We start from the raw sequence: 17742 nt of genomic DNA on the forward strand, positions 1-17742 counted from the left end.
CGATAAAATTGGGAGAAGGGTTTCGCTCAAAGTTGCATGCACAAGAATGAGACCTCTTTATACTTTTTTGGCTTTTCTACATTGGGGTTAGGATTAATATTTCCACAAGATTTAGCTACCCTATCCACTTTTATGACTTATAAATGGTCCTTCCATTAATGTATGCATACCACTTAGGTTAATTTGACCTAATCTAGACAAAATGAATAGAAATTCCATGCACATGAACACTCGCATCCATTGTGGGTCATCTAATTCAGCTTTGGCAAATGTTACAATTTGCATGGGAGTGAGCTCCACTCTCCAAAAATGTTACAAGAATAATAACATTTGTGCATCCGCTATAAATAATTGAAATATTGTGTAGTTTCACATTAAGGATAAAAAGTTTCTTAAGTAACATGATGAATACCAAAAAAAAATTGTTGTAGAAAATAAATTTTCCACTTTTATTTTGTATATATATTTTTCTACTAAAAATTTAACATTGCCCTCCACTTAGATTAGTGCTAGCCCCTAGGCACTAATTGTCGAAGGTAGAATACCGTAACTTACACCGTAGACATGGAATGCTTACATTGTACACACAAATTGTTGGGGATCATCATGATGTTGTCAATTGGAAGAGTGTGCGTTGTTTTTTATGATGAAGTTGCTAGTTACTTTATGATACTTTGACAAGTGGTATTTGAAGTTGTGGTTGGTGATGACAAGGCTTATAGAAGATGGTGTGACCATTGAATGTGCACTTGATTGTTTGTTCCTTGTTGTCAAATGTTACTTGAGTAGACTAAGGTAGTAGGTTTTAGGGTGTACAAGGTAGGAGATCTGTTGTTGAAGGAAAGTGATGACTAAGGATTCTCCATGATACATGTACCTGGAATGAAAACCTCACTTTCATTCACTTATATTATTATGCACATGACATATATTGGTGATGGCTTAGGATTCTCCATGATATCTGTACCTCAAATAAAAACCTCAATTTCATTCACTTTCTACAAGGAGTGCTAGTCTTCTATTGTTGTGCACATGACATATATTGGTGGTTTGAGGGATGGATCGAATTCCAAGAAAGCTAAGAGTGTTGTCGCACATTTAAGGACCCAAATCATTTATAGGTTATTGTGCAAATATTATGTGAGTACACATGTGTGTATAGGCTACTCTATAGTTGAGAGACAACTCCATTCGAGTTCTTTTGTTGGGTTGATGAAGCAAGGCATTTGTTGATGAAGAGAGTAATATTGTCACTTTTGAGGGAAGGGATTTGCAAAAAAAATCATAGGGAGACATCAACAATAGAATGGACAACAATTTGAGTCCAAGCCATGTAGCTTATGAAGGGCACTTAGTAGATTAACTACAAGTTGGAGTTGGTTGTTTCTTTTCAAAGTTTCTCTTTCACTTACTTTCATTGCTCATTTACTATCAATGAAAGGAGAAAAGTCTAAGTGACTTAGGGAGATAAGTCTAACCTTAGGTGATTTGAGACGCCCTGGGTGTGCTTTGCCCTTGATGGGCCATGAGTGAATGTGGGAGGAGTTGGAAAGAGGGGCTAAGGAGTTAGAGATAGAGTTGATTGAGTAATGCCATTGATGTGCCTGACTCGAGGACCCTTAAAAGCTATGCAATGCCATGAGTACATATCTATTTTTCTATTTCTTTTTAAATTAATGTAGAGACTGCCATATAATGAGGCTTTCAGTTTTACATGGTTGGAATTGTAAGTGTTAGAGATTGGAGTATAGTAAATTCAACTCTTCAAATTGGCCAACTCCAATCATGATCATTACACTCCATCTCAATGGCCACAACTAAGCATAGCTTTAAGAGTAGAACATAGAGTATATGAATTGAAAGCACAAATTGCAGCCGTCTCCCAAGTAAGATCAGAAGAAGTCACAACCTTAGGTGTTAAAAGTCCAACAATCACATATAAAGAATTTGAATAAAGGGCACCTAAGGTACCTAGATTTGAAGGATCCTTGACCTTCACCTCTACTCTTGCAAAGCCCTACACAAGAATTTGAAGATGTGTTGAAAGAAGTAGAGGAACATAGAGATCAATTGGACGAGGAAAGAAATGCCACTTTAGCCACTCTTGAAAAGGAGAAATAAATTCATGCATTGTACTGGTAGAGGTGATTAGGGAATCATTTAACTTGAAGAAAGAGTTAGCAACACACTCAAACCCAGTTAAGGTATGGGAAAAAAGTATGAAGAGCTCTACAGAAACAATGTGACATGGAGAGAGAAAATACATCGCAATTGGAAAGCAAATTTGCAAATGCCATTAGAAATATGGCCCAATTGGAAGGAAAACTAAACACATTGACAAAATTGCAAGAGCAATTGAAGAGGGAGCTAGAGGAAGCAAGGAAATCCAAGGATGATAAAAACAAGCAAATACAAAGGTCCTGGAATTGGCCAATGAGGTAACAAGTGTGTCACACATTTATGAGCAACTCTAAAGGCTGTTGTCCTACAATAAGATACAAAAAAGGGCAACTTGGAAGGAGTAGCATTCCAAATTAGAAATCTTAATAACATGGAAAATAAAGAACTAGAATAGGCAAAGGAAAAAATGAACCAATGAGAAAAGAAAAATGCAACCCCAATGCTTGATCTGGCCATGAAACTAGCACAACTAGAGCGTGAGCATAATTGGGAAAAAGAAAGGGCTAGAGTAATGGAAGAGATGCCATAAGTTTAACGCACAGCTTTGCCAATAGGCTATTGGAAGTGACCAAAAAAATTTAAGGGGACACAATCGAGAATCTTAGAAGGAAGTTGGAGCTCACTAGAAGAGCACTCAAGTATGGCAAAAACCATGTCCTAACCAAAGTACAAAATGACAATGGAGGATTATGTGTTATGGTAGGGGAAGCAAGGCTCTCCATAGAAGACCTAAGAATGATCGATGTCCTAGCAACTAACAAACTACTTCTAACTAATAGAAGAACCATTGCCCTCCCTTCCATTACTCGAAGCAAAAGAATGGGACCCAACAAATGCTATGTAGTAAACTCCAAAAGAGCTTGAACACTCCTTGAACACATGAAAAAACTCACCTCCATGGAAGTAATGACAAAAGCTAGGTAGAAAAGAAAGGAAAGAGTCAAGAAAATGTTTGCTACATCACCCCAACAAGTGTCGCGTATGCACAAAGGCAGGAACCCAACCTATTAGTTGAGATAGTGAAATCTTTGCATTGGAACCCTTTGAGTATCTTGTGTGCCTATGGTTCAAACCTTAGTGCAAGTCTTCCGAGAGCTGGCAATTCGATCATTGTAGTGCAAGTGCCCTCTTCGTCCAACAAGTTCACTAATTCCTAATATTATCTATTCAAAGAGATTTTATATACAATCTTCCAAACCACATGACACCTTATAGAGAATTCAACAATGTTTAGATGGATCTTAGGAGAGTGCAAGCTGCAATGGTATATGTTTATAATATGAGCATAGAGGATGCAAAGGGGAAAATCATCTTGGTATTAAAGCTAGACAATATACAAGGTTTAAACCACTAAAATGTAGAATGTATTAGTATTTCACTCATAAATAGAGCTTTACAATAGTACTGAAATTCAAGAGATGCTAAGTGGAAATTGTCTTTTCTTTAATCTGGTGGCACTTTAGTTGTGCCTACTTCAACTCCTACCAAATATCCTATTGATCATCATGCAAGAAGCATAGTCATGAATAGTACTAAGTCTCCCTTAAAACCTTATGAAATAATTCTATCAAAAATATAGAAAAGTTTGCAATCAATGTAGTCCATGATACTATGTCATGAACTGGAAGCTTGCCAAAAACTTATTGGGATATTACAAGCAAGCCAAATTTTGGCATACATGTCAACCAAAGCATTGCCAACAACATGATCTTCACTAAACAATGGTCTTCTAGGAATCTCTACATGTAGTTTTTTACCCTTGTTTGTGGTTCTTAGTACACCACAAGCAAGAAACAATGGTTATTGAATTTGGTGAGAGGCTCTCAAGTTGCATTTTATCATAATATGAAAAAGCTTTCTCACTGTAAAGGCAAGTGCCAAGACCCACGGACCGCTTATTGTTCAAGCGTTCCAAGCCAAGCACTAATGGCTACCTCTCACATAGACAACATGCTATCCATCTCTAAGAGTGTAGTGAGCTTACTTCCATGTCCGATTGAGTTGCCTCCTCTCCTGAGCACTCCAGTAGCTCCACGATCCAAGTGCAAGCTTCAAACGAGATCCATCCTCAAGTTCCACGCTCTAAGCTTCATTGCTGCGAGCAAGACAAGACAAGACAAGACAAGACAAGAAGAAGAGAGGAGAAGATGGAGAGCTTCTCCACCATGGTCCCTCACTCTCACACACTCACTTCCTCACACTGTCATACTCCCTCTCTCAAGCACAAGCTCAAGCAAGCAAGCAAGCAAGAAGAAGAAGAAGAAGAAGAAGAAGAAGAAGAAGAAGAAGAAGAAGAAGAAGAAGAAGAAGAAGAGAAGGAGAGCTACTTTTGGCTACACATAAGAATGAGCTTCTCATTCACTTTTCAACTTTATATACAAAGCCCTAAACCCCTTTTGGGCGGTCATCTCCTTATTCCCTTTTTTACATGGCCGATCGTGGCATGCTAGGCCCTTTTTCCCATTGTCCTCCTATCTTCCTAGCTTTCTTTCCACCACCTATCTACCTTTACTATTTGCATGGGCAAGACCGACGCTCTTAAAATAAATCCTGGTGCGCCTTGTGCTCTTTTACAAAAGTATTGACTTGCGCTTTTTCTCGTGTGCCTTTCTCCTTGATTTAGGACTTTTCTGCACTTCTTGTGTTTCCAGATTCTTCTTGGCGCGCCTTCGTCTTCCTTTTCACTTTTGCCTTAGCTTTGTCTTCTACTTTAGATTTTCTCGATTTTCCACCTTGTTCGTCTGAGGGTTAACATTACCCCCCTCCTAAACGAGTGCCAGTCCCATGGCACTCACCGTTGTAGGTAGCAAGCTTTGGCATGTACCGAAGACGCGGGTGAAAGGGACCTTTATGGTTTGCCTTGGAGGAGTTGTGGTGGTGGTGCGGATGAAGGTTGTTGGGGGCACCTTGTTGTCCTGGGTGGTTGGTGGTAGGGTTGTTGGAGTTGGTGATAGGGCTGTTCTTTGTTGGGAATTGCACTCATGGCTTGGCACAAGTGTTGATGTTCTGGGGATTCTGTGGTGGGCGACAATTCTTTGGTGGATTTGCAAGATATAAAGTATAAGAATTCAGAGTTGAGTGTTGATGAAGAGCTGTCAGTAATTTCATTGGAGTCTGCAATACCTACAATTGAAAACCTCTCATATGTGGTCTCTCCCTGGGGTAGTGCTAGTCTTCTTATCGTGCACAAGATGTAGTTTGATTAGCTTGGGAGACAAGTCGAACTCTAAGCAGGCTGAGAGTATTGTCCTGCACTTGAGGACCCAAACTGTGTATATATCGTGGTGCAGATATTATGTGAGTGCACGTGCATACTTAGATATTACGTAGCTAGAAGACTACTGGTCTAGTTCCTCGTAGCAATGGGTGGATGAAGCAAGGGTTCGATGGGGTGGGAAAATTTGTTGATGTTGAGGAGAAGTACACTTGAAGGCTTCTTGAGACATCATTTGTGATTTTGGACAACACGATGTAGCATAATTGATCTCATTGACGCCTTAGCTTTTGGTAGCTGGTGGCTATCTATATTGTTCGAAGAGTACGGTGTACTTTCCACGGTCTTTCATGCCTTGGTTACCACTAGTGATTGCAATGGTACTGAGATGGAGTGCGAAAAAAGAATCGTGTAAATGGGTTAGGGTGACAGGTCTAACCATAGGCAAGACAAGCTCCCTAGGTATATCCTGCCCTTGATGTGTCGTGAACAATTGTGGGAGATGTGTAAAGGGCTAGGGGACTAGGGACAGAGCCAGCCCGACTAAGGTCACTAGATGTAACTAATTTGAGGACCCCTAGGTGTTGTGCTATGATCGTGGGTGCCTTTCTCTTTTCTCTCTCTCTCTCTCTCTCTCTCTCTCTCTCTCTCTCTCTCTCTCTCTCTCTCTCTCTCTCTCTCTCTCTCTCTCTTTTCATAACATAAATACAACCATTGCAATACGTTGAGGCTATCAGCCTTTCATTTGGATTGGGAAATGTCGAGATCCAAAGGCTGTGAAAATTTGATATTACAAAGATGATTGCGTTACTAGCCTCGATGCTAGTGGAATGGTTGTTGAGATGAAGAGATACACGAGATTTTGCAAACCTCTTTCTAACATGTGAGACATCGATACAATTGAGATAGCAACTGCAGTGAGCCAGATGTAGAGTTTGGCCAAGAAAGAGAGAGTAGCCAATGACTATGCATCGGGCCATGCTCAAATGCAATGTGTGTTTTTTGCAGGGGTGAATTTCTCTTCCCGCAGCAGGGATTCCGTCATGGCTCTTTGTTCTTGGTATTTTTGTTGCTTTTCCTATGATGGTTCTCTGTGGGGTTGGTGGTCTTGTGGTAACTTGGACATTGAACGCTTTTGTATAGAGACGTGTATCTTCTTGTATCCACTTAACAACTCGTGAGAGTACATGCAAGTTATATGTTTCAACTATAATGAACAGGTGCAATGCAGAGAGACATCACATATCTGAATCCCATGGTGTTGACTTCGACACATATCACCTGCGCTTGATTATCTTTTTCATTAAAGACGTGAAATGTATTAGAAGCAGGTAAGGCAAGTTTGTACAATTGGGGAACCTGCCCCTTTAGCCACCTAAAGACAAAAAGTCATGGCAAGATAACACTTGGTAAGCATCTTATACAAAATAGTGGCTATTCTATTTGTATGAAATGGGATGAGTTCGGGTGACCAGATGACTTGGGCATTGCTGGTGGTGAGCTCCTATTAGGCAATGCAAGGGAAACATCGGCCGGAACTCAAATGGTGTAGTCCCTCGCCACTGTCGTATCAAGAATGCTTTGGAACAGTTTAGCAATTACATTCTTGATTTTTGCTTCTTTTTTCTCTTTCGAGCATTTGGTGCCCGAATGTCTGGGGAAGGTCTGCACATTAGGGTTCGCTACCCTCTGGGCATTCCTTTGAACCTTCTTTTTCTTGGTTTGGGGAGCGTTCGACCCGCATCTTGGGTGGTGTCACTTTGGGCCTCGTCTCGGCAAGTACCTCTTCAAGGTGGGCATGTAGCGTTCCAATGGCGGAGCCTGCACCATATGCTCCCTTCTGCGAAGGAGAGCTTTCTTGCAGGCCAACGGCATGGAGTGCTTCATGATTGGTGACTGTTGAGGAACCTACAAAATGTGAACCAAGGGTTAGACCCCGAGGCAAGACAGAGCTATTCGCATGAGAGAGATTACACAGCAGGTTAACATGTGCATATGACGAGGAGAGGTGAGGCGAGGCATGCAGTATTTATTGTAGAGGGATGGCCCCGGTGATGATACTCGTCCTGCCTCAAGTGTGGGATGGATTCTAGCCAGTAGTAGATCTTCGCTCATGCCGAGTTGTGTGGATTAGTCGTGATGGTATGGAGCAGTGCTCGTCCCCAGAAGAATAGACTGAAAAGGGAAAAGGCATTTAGGAGGGGATGGCGCCCCATCTACGCCCTCAAATGTGTTGGCCAGGGCTTCCAGTTGCAGCAATGAGGGCTACATACCCTCCACTTGGAAGCGAAAATGGTCACACAACTTCTAGACATGTGGTGAGGGGAGGACCTAGGGAGCTCAGCCTATCAAACCCAAAATTTTCTTCCTACACTTGACTATCATTTCTTTTGTGTGTTGGTATTATTTATACACGACTAGTCACAAAACTCATTGTTTATTTATGTACAATTTATGAATCCATGTCACTTCATGAAGATAAGAACTAGTTGTAGAAATCAGGATTGTACTGGAGTGTGGCACACGCATCCAGTACTCGTGGCATTCTACTCAATATCAACATATATTTCGCAACATCGATTAGCATGGTACCTTGTCTGAGTCTACTCACAACATGTAGCTCCTCCTTAGTGAGAATCTTATCAACCAGAGACTTCTCTTGGCTAGTTCTTTCTAAGTCCATACCCCGAATGGCAGTTAGTACTCAAAAGGAAGTTGGCACCACATAGGTTGGGTCTCTTTGAGACTGCCATTTGGCCAACCTCTCCTCTAAGACTGTCATAATCTAGGCTCCAAGTTCGGCCATTGTAGCGCGGTTTTCAAACCAACATTTTTCAAACCAACATTTTTCAAATTGACTTGGACCCTTTGATTGTCGCTTTAGTTGGTCTATCTCTAAGAGATTTGGTTGGCAAAGAGCTTCGTTGAATGTCGCAGCTAGGCGTAGTTTGTCGGATTCCTCGTCAGAGATGAGTTGCATGTGTTCATGTAAGAGCTTGTCATAGTGGTCGTTAAGATATTCCTGCTCTTCCCAGGATAGAGAAAATGGCAAGTATTCCTCAAGCTGCTCCTTAGGGAATGTATCCATGCCTGCTAGGATGTAGACACGTGCGAATAATTTGAGTTTAGCATCCAACTTGATTAAGCATTCTGTGACACTTCTATGTTCAATGAGGGCTTAATCGGTTGCTATCTCATGCAAGGTTCTAGGAGTTTCCCTAGGCTTTAGCATAGCCGAGGGACTGAGGCCTAGATGAGCAAGATTGGTCAATGCTAGAATTGGTCACATTCTCAGGGTTTTCATGTTTGTCCTGAGGCTTTGTTGCCATTGGGCCATGGTTCTCCTCGGATGTGACTGGTTTAGTTTTGTCAACCTGTTGTGATAGTATTGTATCCACTCTTGATTGATCAATGTAAGTTCTGTTGTCGGTGGATTGAGTGTGGTAAGTAACCACTGATGGTAATGGTTGCTTTGACTTATCAGAATACACATATGTGTCTGAGGTTTCACCATTGTTAGGAGAGATGGCAATGGATTCACTGGTGGATGGGCTCGATGCTTTATTCCTCAGCTCTTCAACACTCTTGGTCTCAATCGTCTTTGTGTCTACAGCCACTTGCAACTGCCGTTGTTTTCATTGTTTTCTCCTCTTTTTCTTGGGAAATTGAGGTGTACTCTTTAAAGATTCAAGACCCTGAACTAGATTAGTCGTTGATGTGCTTAGTTGGGCCTCATCATTCTCTGTTTTTGGTGTGCCCTCATGGGACATAGCCATGGTCTGCTGGACAGCCTCGCTAGGTAGATTGGTCAAATGCACCATCTCCCTGGCCAAATCTTTGAGATATTTCTCCTCAAGCCTAGGCTTTAGGTGCTTCCGTAGTGCTGGAGGTGTCAAGGATGTTGGTTGCGACACCTCTTCCACGGGTGAATTGCTAAGGACACGTTCTGCAAGAGGCATTGTCACGGCCAAAGGCTGCGACTGCTGTGATTCCTAATTGGAAGTAGTAGCTGCTAGTTCAGTGGACTAGCCACTATTGGTAGAGTGCGATGTCAAGTCCTTAAGCAAATTAGAAGTGGCTGTGTCTTTTGGTGCCCTTTGCGCATTCACTTGTGCATATCGAGCATCAATTGAGCTAGTCACAATGGATTGCATAGGCATATCCTTAGGCCAAGAGCTAAGGGTGGTGTCATGTCCCACCTCTTAGACATTTGGAAGCTTAGATGGAGATAGGGATTGGGATTGAGGAGCTGCACTTGACAATTCTTGTGTCCAGTTAGGGAAAGTGGGTGTAGGAGATTTGGGAGTCCTAGATGGACTTGGCATTGGTTGAAAGATTTGCTCATGGCTATTAGATGACTCTACCATTTGCTTTATTGAGCAATTAGCCTGAGCAACATTGCACCTATGGTGCTCGTTATCCTCTTGGGAAATCAAAGGCTCCTTGGGCACTAGTGGCTTTTGTGTACCCTCAATGATCACATATGATATCTGCTTATTAAGCACGCTAGGCTAAGGATCTACCCTCCTTAGAATAGTCCGGTTTGGTTTCTTGATTTCAATCGTGAGGAGCTCGATCACTCCAATGTCTTTGACTCGAGACTTGTTATTTCGTTTCGATTTCCTCTTGCGCTACTTCGCTCTTGATACTTCCTGGTCTTTAGTTAATAGAGGCGGTTTAGCAAGGGTTTTAGTACCCAAATCCATCGGTTACCTACATAATACCCTTGAGCACGTAGCAATGCTTTGGATATCCATCGTAGCATTGTGCTAGCCCTCCATCGATACCTTCGTCTATAAGGCTTGGGCTTCTTTTATGGTCTTCTACGATATTTGTAGGTCCAAAGCCTATCCTTGGCATTGTCTCTTGACCTTCTTGTTTCAAGCATGGCCTAGCTCATTGGTTCTCTCTGTTCAACATGTGCTTGTTTGAATGGTTGAGGACCGAATGCAACTGGTCCGAATGTGGTTGTCTGAGGGTCGAATGGCCAAATGGTAGTGGGCCGAATCGACAGGGCTAAGGGCCGAGTCAGGTGGGCAGAATGGGCAGAATGCCAACTTGGTCCGAATGGTGAATTCGGTCGGGATCGAATGTCAGCTTGTCCGAGTGGGGTTGGCCCAAGTCGGCAAGGCCGAGGGTTGAATATCAAGTTGGCCGAATGCCAAGTTGGTCCGAATGGTCGATTCAGATGGGCTGAGTGGTGGGCGTCCGAGTGGTAGTGGGTAGAATGGCCGAATACAGGAGGGCCAGGGACCGATTCTGGGACTCGACCCAGAATCGCGGTCACTTGGACGGGCCGAACGCGGCGCGATTTTGGCTGGCGCAACAATAAATCATTTGAATTACAGGATTTAGGTCACGGCCTATCGCACACACCTCCAGATCAAAGCTATGGATAGAGGGAAAGAGTTGTATATACCTGTAATAGCAAATAAACTCCAAAATGCAAATCGGTAAACAAATTAAACCCTCTTGCCTTGTTATGACAGCAGAGACCCCAATGCTTGTTTTCCTTCTTTTTCTTTGTTTTTTCTAACCCTAATGCATACAAATCACAAAGCAATTACCTACACTACTCCAACATGCTTTTTCAAATCCAAAAAACCAAAAACTTACTTGCTAAGGAGATCGAATACCTCTTTAAACTCCCTCGCTTCCTACCTATCTACCTCAAGCACCAGTTCAAGGAAAACCCTACTTCAATGCTCAATTCGAAGCGCGCAAGCGCTCAAGCTTGAATTCGTTGGTCCCGGCAACGAAACCAAAATGGAGAGGTGAGCACGAGCTCAACCACTAAGACCCACGGACCGCTAATTGTTCAAGTGTTCCAAGCCAAGCACTAATGGCTACCTCTCACATAGCCGATGTGCTATCCATCTCTATCAGTGTCGTGAGCTTATTTCCATTCTCGATCGAGTTGCCTCCTCTCCCGAGCACTTCGATAGCTCCACGATCCAAGTGCAAGCTTCAAGCGGACTCCATCCCTAAGCTCCATGCTCCAAGCTCCATTGCTGCGAGCAAGAGAAGAGAAGAGAAGAGAAGAGAAGAGAAGAGAAGAGAAGAGAAGAAGAAGAGAGGAGAATATGGAGAGCTTCTCCACCACAGTCCCTCATCCTCACACACTTACTCCCTCACACTCTCATATTCCCTCTCTCAAGAAGAAGAAGAGGAGAGCTACTTTTGGCCACACACAAGAATGAGCTTCTCATTCACTTTTCAACTTTATATACAAAACCCTAAATCCCTTTTGGACGGTCATCTGCTTATCCCCTTTTTTACATGGCCAGTCGTGCTACTAGGCCCTTTTTCCCATTGTCCTCCTATCTTCCTAGCTTTCTTTCCACAACCCATCCACCTTTACAATTTGCACAGGCGAGACCGACACTCTTAAAATAAATCCTGGTGCGCCTTGTGCTCTTTACAAAAGTATTGACTTGCGCTTTTTCTCGTGCGCCTTTCTCCTTGATTTAGGACTTTTCTGCACTTCTTGTGTTTCCAGATTCTTCTTGGCGCGCCTTCATCTTCCTTTTCACTTTTGCCTTGGCCTTCTCTTCTGGTTTAGATTTTTTGGATTTTTCACCTTGTTCGTTTGAGGGTTAACACTCACCCTGCCCATCTTGTGAATACCATGTGATCAGTGCAATCCTTGAGACTACATCTCAATTTAGAAGCTTGTTAAACACTTCTCATGCTTTTGCAATCAAGTTGCATTTTGCATATATTTCTACCAATGCATTGCCAACAACAATATGTTTTTCTAATAGCCTCTAGCTAGCAACCTCAGCATGTGTTTCTTGGCCTTTGTTTGTAGCTCCCATAAGTCCACAGTCTTTCAAGGTGCAAACAAAGGTAATGCCATTTGGAGAGACACCCTCGAGTTACATATGTTCAAAAGAGTTCAATGCTTTTTTGTTATGGTTTTGTTGAGCATAAACTTTGATTAATGAATTCCATGAGAGCATATCTTGAACGGGAGAATAACATCATTCACTTCCTATGATTTTTCAACAGTGTCACATTTGACATGCACATCAACTAATGCATTGCTAACAATGATGCTTTTTTGTAGCATACCTCTTCTCAAAATCTCACAATGTATTTGTTGGGCCTTTCTATGGCTCCTATCCCACTACAAGGTCTCCAAATGCAAACAAAAGTGACTACATCTAGAGAGAGACCGTTGAGCATCATCTATTCAAAACAATTCAATACTTTCTCACCATGCCCATGCTATGCATACCATGTAATAAGTGCAGTCCATGAGATAGTATCATGAACCACAAGCTTGTCAAATACTCCATGTGCTTTTGTAAGTAATCCACATTTGGCATACATATCCATCGATTCATTGCCAACTACAAGATCTCTTCTAGTGGTAAACCCTTTCTAACAATGTTATCACGTATTTATTGTTGTTTGTGTGCAACTCCCACATTGATGCAAGCCTTTAATATAGAGATGAAGGCCACAACAATAGGAGAGAAACCATGAAGATGCATTTGATCAAAGTGATCCAAAGTTTCCTTGTAAAATCCATGTTGAGTGTACTAGTCATGAGACAATACTCCTAACTATAAGCTTGTCAAGGACTCCCTAAGCTTTTGCAAGCAAGCCACACTTATCATACATATCAATCACGGTAATGCCAACAAGAGGCCCTCTTTCCAATGTTCATGTCATCCTATTGATCTCAACATGTATTTCTTGGCCCTTGTCTATGGTTCTCATGTTGCTACAAGCTTTCAAGTTCTTCATAAGCGCAATAGTGTCTGGAGAGACATCCTCATCTTGCATATGCTCATAATACTTATGTGCTTCACCAAATTGCATGTGTTCATTAGAACTTGTAATTAGCACATTCCATGAGACCACATCTCAAACTAGAAGCTTGTCAAACACTTCTTGTGCTTTTGAAAGGCAACCACATTTTGCATACATGTTAACCAATGTGGTCCCAACAACAACATGTCCTTGTAGCAATCTTGAGGATGTGTGCCTATAGTACTTTCATCACTCTCATCTGAAATTCAAGGAATTTCACACAGTCAATGTAGCTATACTAAAAATGGAGAGACTTGCATTTGCTAGGGCAACTTGACCATTAAGTGCTCAAAAAGTATCACTATAGACTTGCTTGTTAGAAATGGGGGGAGAGAGAGAGAGAGAGAGAGAGAGAGAGAGAGAGAGAGAGAGAGAGAGAGAGAGAGAGAGAGAGAGAGAGAGAGAGAGAGAGAGAGATTCATGATGGGTTGTAATTGATTACATTCCAAACTTGGCTCCGTAGTTATTCACTTTGATGTGGCATACTTACTACAAGTGTACACCATGGTAGGTCAAGTTGATGACTTAGGCGTCGCACCTCTCTTATAGCACATACCCTAAAGGGTAGTGCTAATAAAAGAACAAATAAATGACTCCTCATGCCTCTATGCATTAGATCTCTTACTTGTTGGGACATGAATTCAAGCTCGCATGTCAATCCTGGTATCATCATGAGCAATCTTCAGCTTTAACATAGGGAGTGGGAATGTTCATATTACCTTCTTTAAAGGGAGCTTGCACCAAGCCCTTCTTGAGAAGGTACTTGGATCCCTATAAATGCTATCATCAAAGCAATGTAATTCACTGATGACTTGCAATTTGAGTGGTAGTGGAGGGTCATTGATGCTATGCTATGAAGGGGAATGGAAATTTCCTCTTTGTTCAACTCAAAAATAAATACGAGGTCTCATAATACTGCTACTTTTTCCTCGATACTTCATTTCGAAGGGTTTTCATGGATCATTGGATCATATGGAGGGAGACAATTAGATTGTCATGGGAGGTTTTGTTGTGAGTTTTGATTAGTAGGGCCTCTTGGGCTAGGCTTACTGAGATGACAAAGACTAGAGGACACCACCCCACTTGTAGCTACAATAGCAAGTTGTAGCTTTTGCAATAGATGGTTGTGCATGCACACATGTGTGAATAGGAGTAGGTGTCCTAGCATGGGCCCTCTTGGGGGAGTTGGAGGTAACATCGTGCTGCTCATCCTACTCCTTTTCCTCCATTTAGCCCATCACCACTAATATGCTCAAGCCCATAAATAGTGGGTTGGGATACATATCAGTGTGGGTCCCCCGATCCATGTGGGTCACCCTTGCTCATACATGATAAATTTTCAAAATGAATGGTCCCAACAAGAATCGACTCATTGTCATTCCGATCTACACTCCTTTAGCTCACACATTTCCATCTCATTGAACATTAGATTATAATAATGGCAGTTGCTACTCTTAGATATTCTATTAATGAATGGTCCCAACAAGAATCGACTCATTGTCATTTCGATCTACACTCCTTTAGCTCACACATTTCCATCTCATTGAACATTAGATTATAACAATGGCAGTTGCTACTCTTAGATATTCTACTTTACATAGAGATACCCAAGCCAAAGCAGATCCATACTGCACTTGGTTCAAAGAGAATGGGACATGAGAGGGATGCATCGCTTAACCTCTCTGCCCATAGGGCATAGTCCCATTCCGGTCCCCTAAAACGACATGAATCATGTTCTAATCTAGCAATGCCTAAGGTCGAGAACGATGGTAAAACCTTGTGAGAAGCCTCCCAATTCTCTCGGACCACCCTGCTGTAGGACAGACCCGTCGGGGTTCTGCCCACCCGCTTCCCTTGATAGCTTTAGTTTTCTAATTAGGTCCTACCACAATTATGTGTGGCATTTAAAATCAGATTCATTAATTAAGCCTTTTAGGAAACAAGGTTCGTTCGTGTAATTTACAACACAAACACAAATACAGAGCAAGCAATCCTTTGACAAACAAGTTCAAACAAATTCCTTAAGTTATCTTCACGTTAATCTTTGTCTCCTGCCCATACAAAATAAATTATGTATCCCTTCTGTCCAATAGAAGTACCCGGTCCAAATTACATGGCACCATAATTTCCATCTAGTATCTAGAATAAGATTTTTCCAACACCCTAGTTGTTGGGTTTAGGGCAGTTTTCAACTCCGTTCCAGACTAGGCAAGGGGTGTCCAGAGCTCCACTGACCCCATCGACCTAGGAGCGAGACAACTTCCGTGGTTGGCCTTTTCACCACTCGACCTTTGGCCCGTGAATCGAGCAGTGCCCTTTTGGGTTGAAACACGACATGACCTTGGAGATGATCCACCCACACAAAATATCCTTCCTTAATTAATCAAATTAAGAATGAAACACTCCTAAAAGGTGCAATGCTCTAAACCAGTTGACATATGTTGGGAAAAATTAGACCTTTATCAATCAAATGTGGGTTCCATATTGATATCTATCTTTGGCCATGCATGGGTGATTTAGGAGGGCTATTGCTATGCCTCACAAGCAAAAGTGAGAAGAGTGTGGTAGCAACCTAGGCTATTATCAAACATTTCACCACACATGCAATTGTGATAAATAGGGTTTGATGAAGATTTTGGAAAAGAGGACAGTTGGCTCCTAGCTCGATTGGACTTGAAGTCTATTGGGTGCTTGTCTACTCATAGGATTCATTGCTCGTAGTGCCATGCACATTAGCACAGACATGCCCATGCCCTAAAAAATGTAGACCCTTGATATGGATGGACAACCAAAACAACTCTAGTTCTAATCCTTAGAAGTAGAGTATTGGAGATCTTAGAAGAGAATCCATGTGTAAGGAAAATGGATATGCTCAGAAATGTACATTAGAAAAAGGCCATGCACCACTATCCCTGCACAAATGGTGGTGGACCATGGATGTACCAATGGTGGGCTTGCAGAGATGGTTATTTTGGCATAATTGCTTGCCTCTTTTGAGGTGCCACACTAATGGCAGGATTTGGTTGGGGACTCCATCTTGTACATCCTAACCAAGTGCAAAAAGGAGAAAGATCATGCAGTCACACTATGCATGCATGCTCACTTGCAAAATTTTGTTTTTGAAACTCATCTAGTGCTAAGTAACCACTTTATCCCTATGTGGTGGTAGAAGTCAGAAGCATAGCTCATGCTCAACATGTCTCTCACTCAATACCAAAAAATGCAAGAGGAGGATGCCTTATCTCCTAGCTTGTATACTTTTGCAACCTTATTGAAGGTTTATGCCGAGCTAAAATATTTGGAAATAGGAAGCGAGATACATGCTAACATCACAAAAAATGGATCTCTTAAGAAAGATGTTTACCTCTCCAACATTGTTGTAAGAATGTGCTTATTGCAAGATGCATCCAACATGGAAGTGGCCAGGAAGCACTATGTTGCTTCAAGGGGATGCAACTTGAGGGTGTCCATTTAGATGGTGTTACCTTTGCTCTAGTGCTTTGAAAGCTATGGCAACATCATAGACCTATGTCAATTGACCTAAGCATGTTTCGGCTCTTACAATTGTGCCATGGCTAGTGCCTACCCCCAAAAAATTAGCTACTAGTTAAGTGGACCAAGTTATGGATCATGCAAGATTGGCATCTAGTACTGAATGTTTTTACTCCTTTGGATTACATGTTCACTATTCTTTTATTTGCCTTTTAGAATTGCTCCCCTTTCCATAATGGTCTTATACTAGTGCAAGATGGAAGTTAGTCTAAATATTTGCACCATTTTTAAATCCATAGAGATCTTAAGGCATCAATTTGGAGATTGTTAATTTGGGTGACTTACTCTAATGTGAGATATGTGATTATACAATGCTGCTTTAAATGACTTAAAACATCTTATGATATTACAAATGTTACATCATCATATGAGCAAATAGGCAATGCTCAAAGCACTTTTTGGGGCTAAGGTTCTCGTAGGGCAGTAGACATGACACATCAACAAAGGTGGAGAGTAGCATGGGGTTGGCCACGATGTACTTGTTTGTGGGCATGTAGAAGGGGTCATAATAAGAGGAGTTGAAGCAACAACTTTGCCACCCACTATAAAGAGAACTAGGCTAATTCATGAGTCTAGAAGGAAATATACTCAAAGCACATGGGCTCCAACATGAGGGCATAGAAGGAGTAGTCCTCCAAAAGGAGCACATAGGCTCCTAAAAGAGCAATCCAAGGCCCTATAACAAAGCAATGTATGTGGAAATTAAAGATAGGTGGAACTTGTGCCAATGATAGTTCAAATCCTACCAATTTTGATTTTTACATAGCCATCCAACTTGTATTTGGCATATCTAGCCTGGAATTGCCTAAAAGGCGGAGCCTTGCCATGTTATTGGTACCATATCCAATCAAAATTGGTAGGATTTGGTAGTATGTTACATAGGGATCAAAGAGATACCCATGTTACATAGGGATCAAAGAGATACCCATACAAAGAAAAATCTGTTCTTATTTTACAAGGGTGTTTGTCTGTTG

Source organism: Lygodium microphyllum, chromosome 16 (assembly GCF_053477565.2).
Source record: "Lygodium microphyllum isolate KBCC chromosome 16, Lygodium_microphyllum_v1.1.10, whole genome shotgun sequence".
In the NCBI taxonomy this organism is placed as follows: Eukaryota; Viridiplantae; Streptophyta; class Polypodiopsida; order Schizaeales; family Lygodiaceae; genus Lygodium; species Lygodium microphyllum.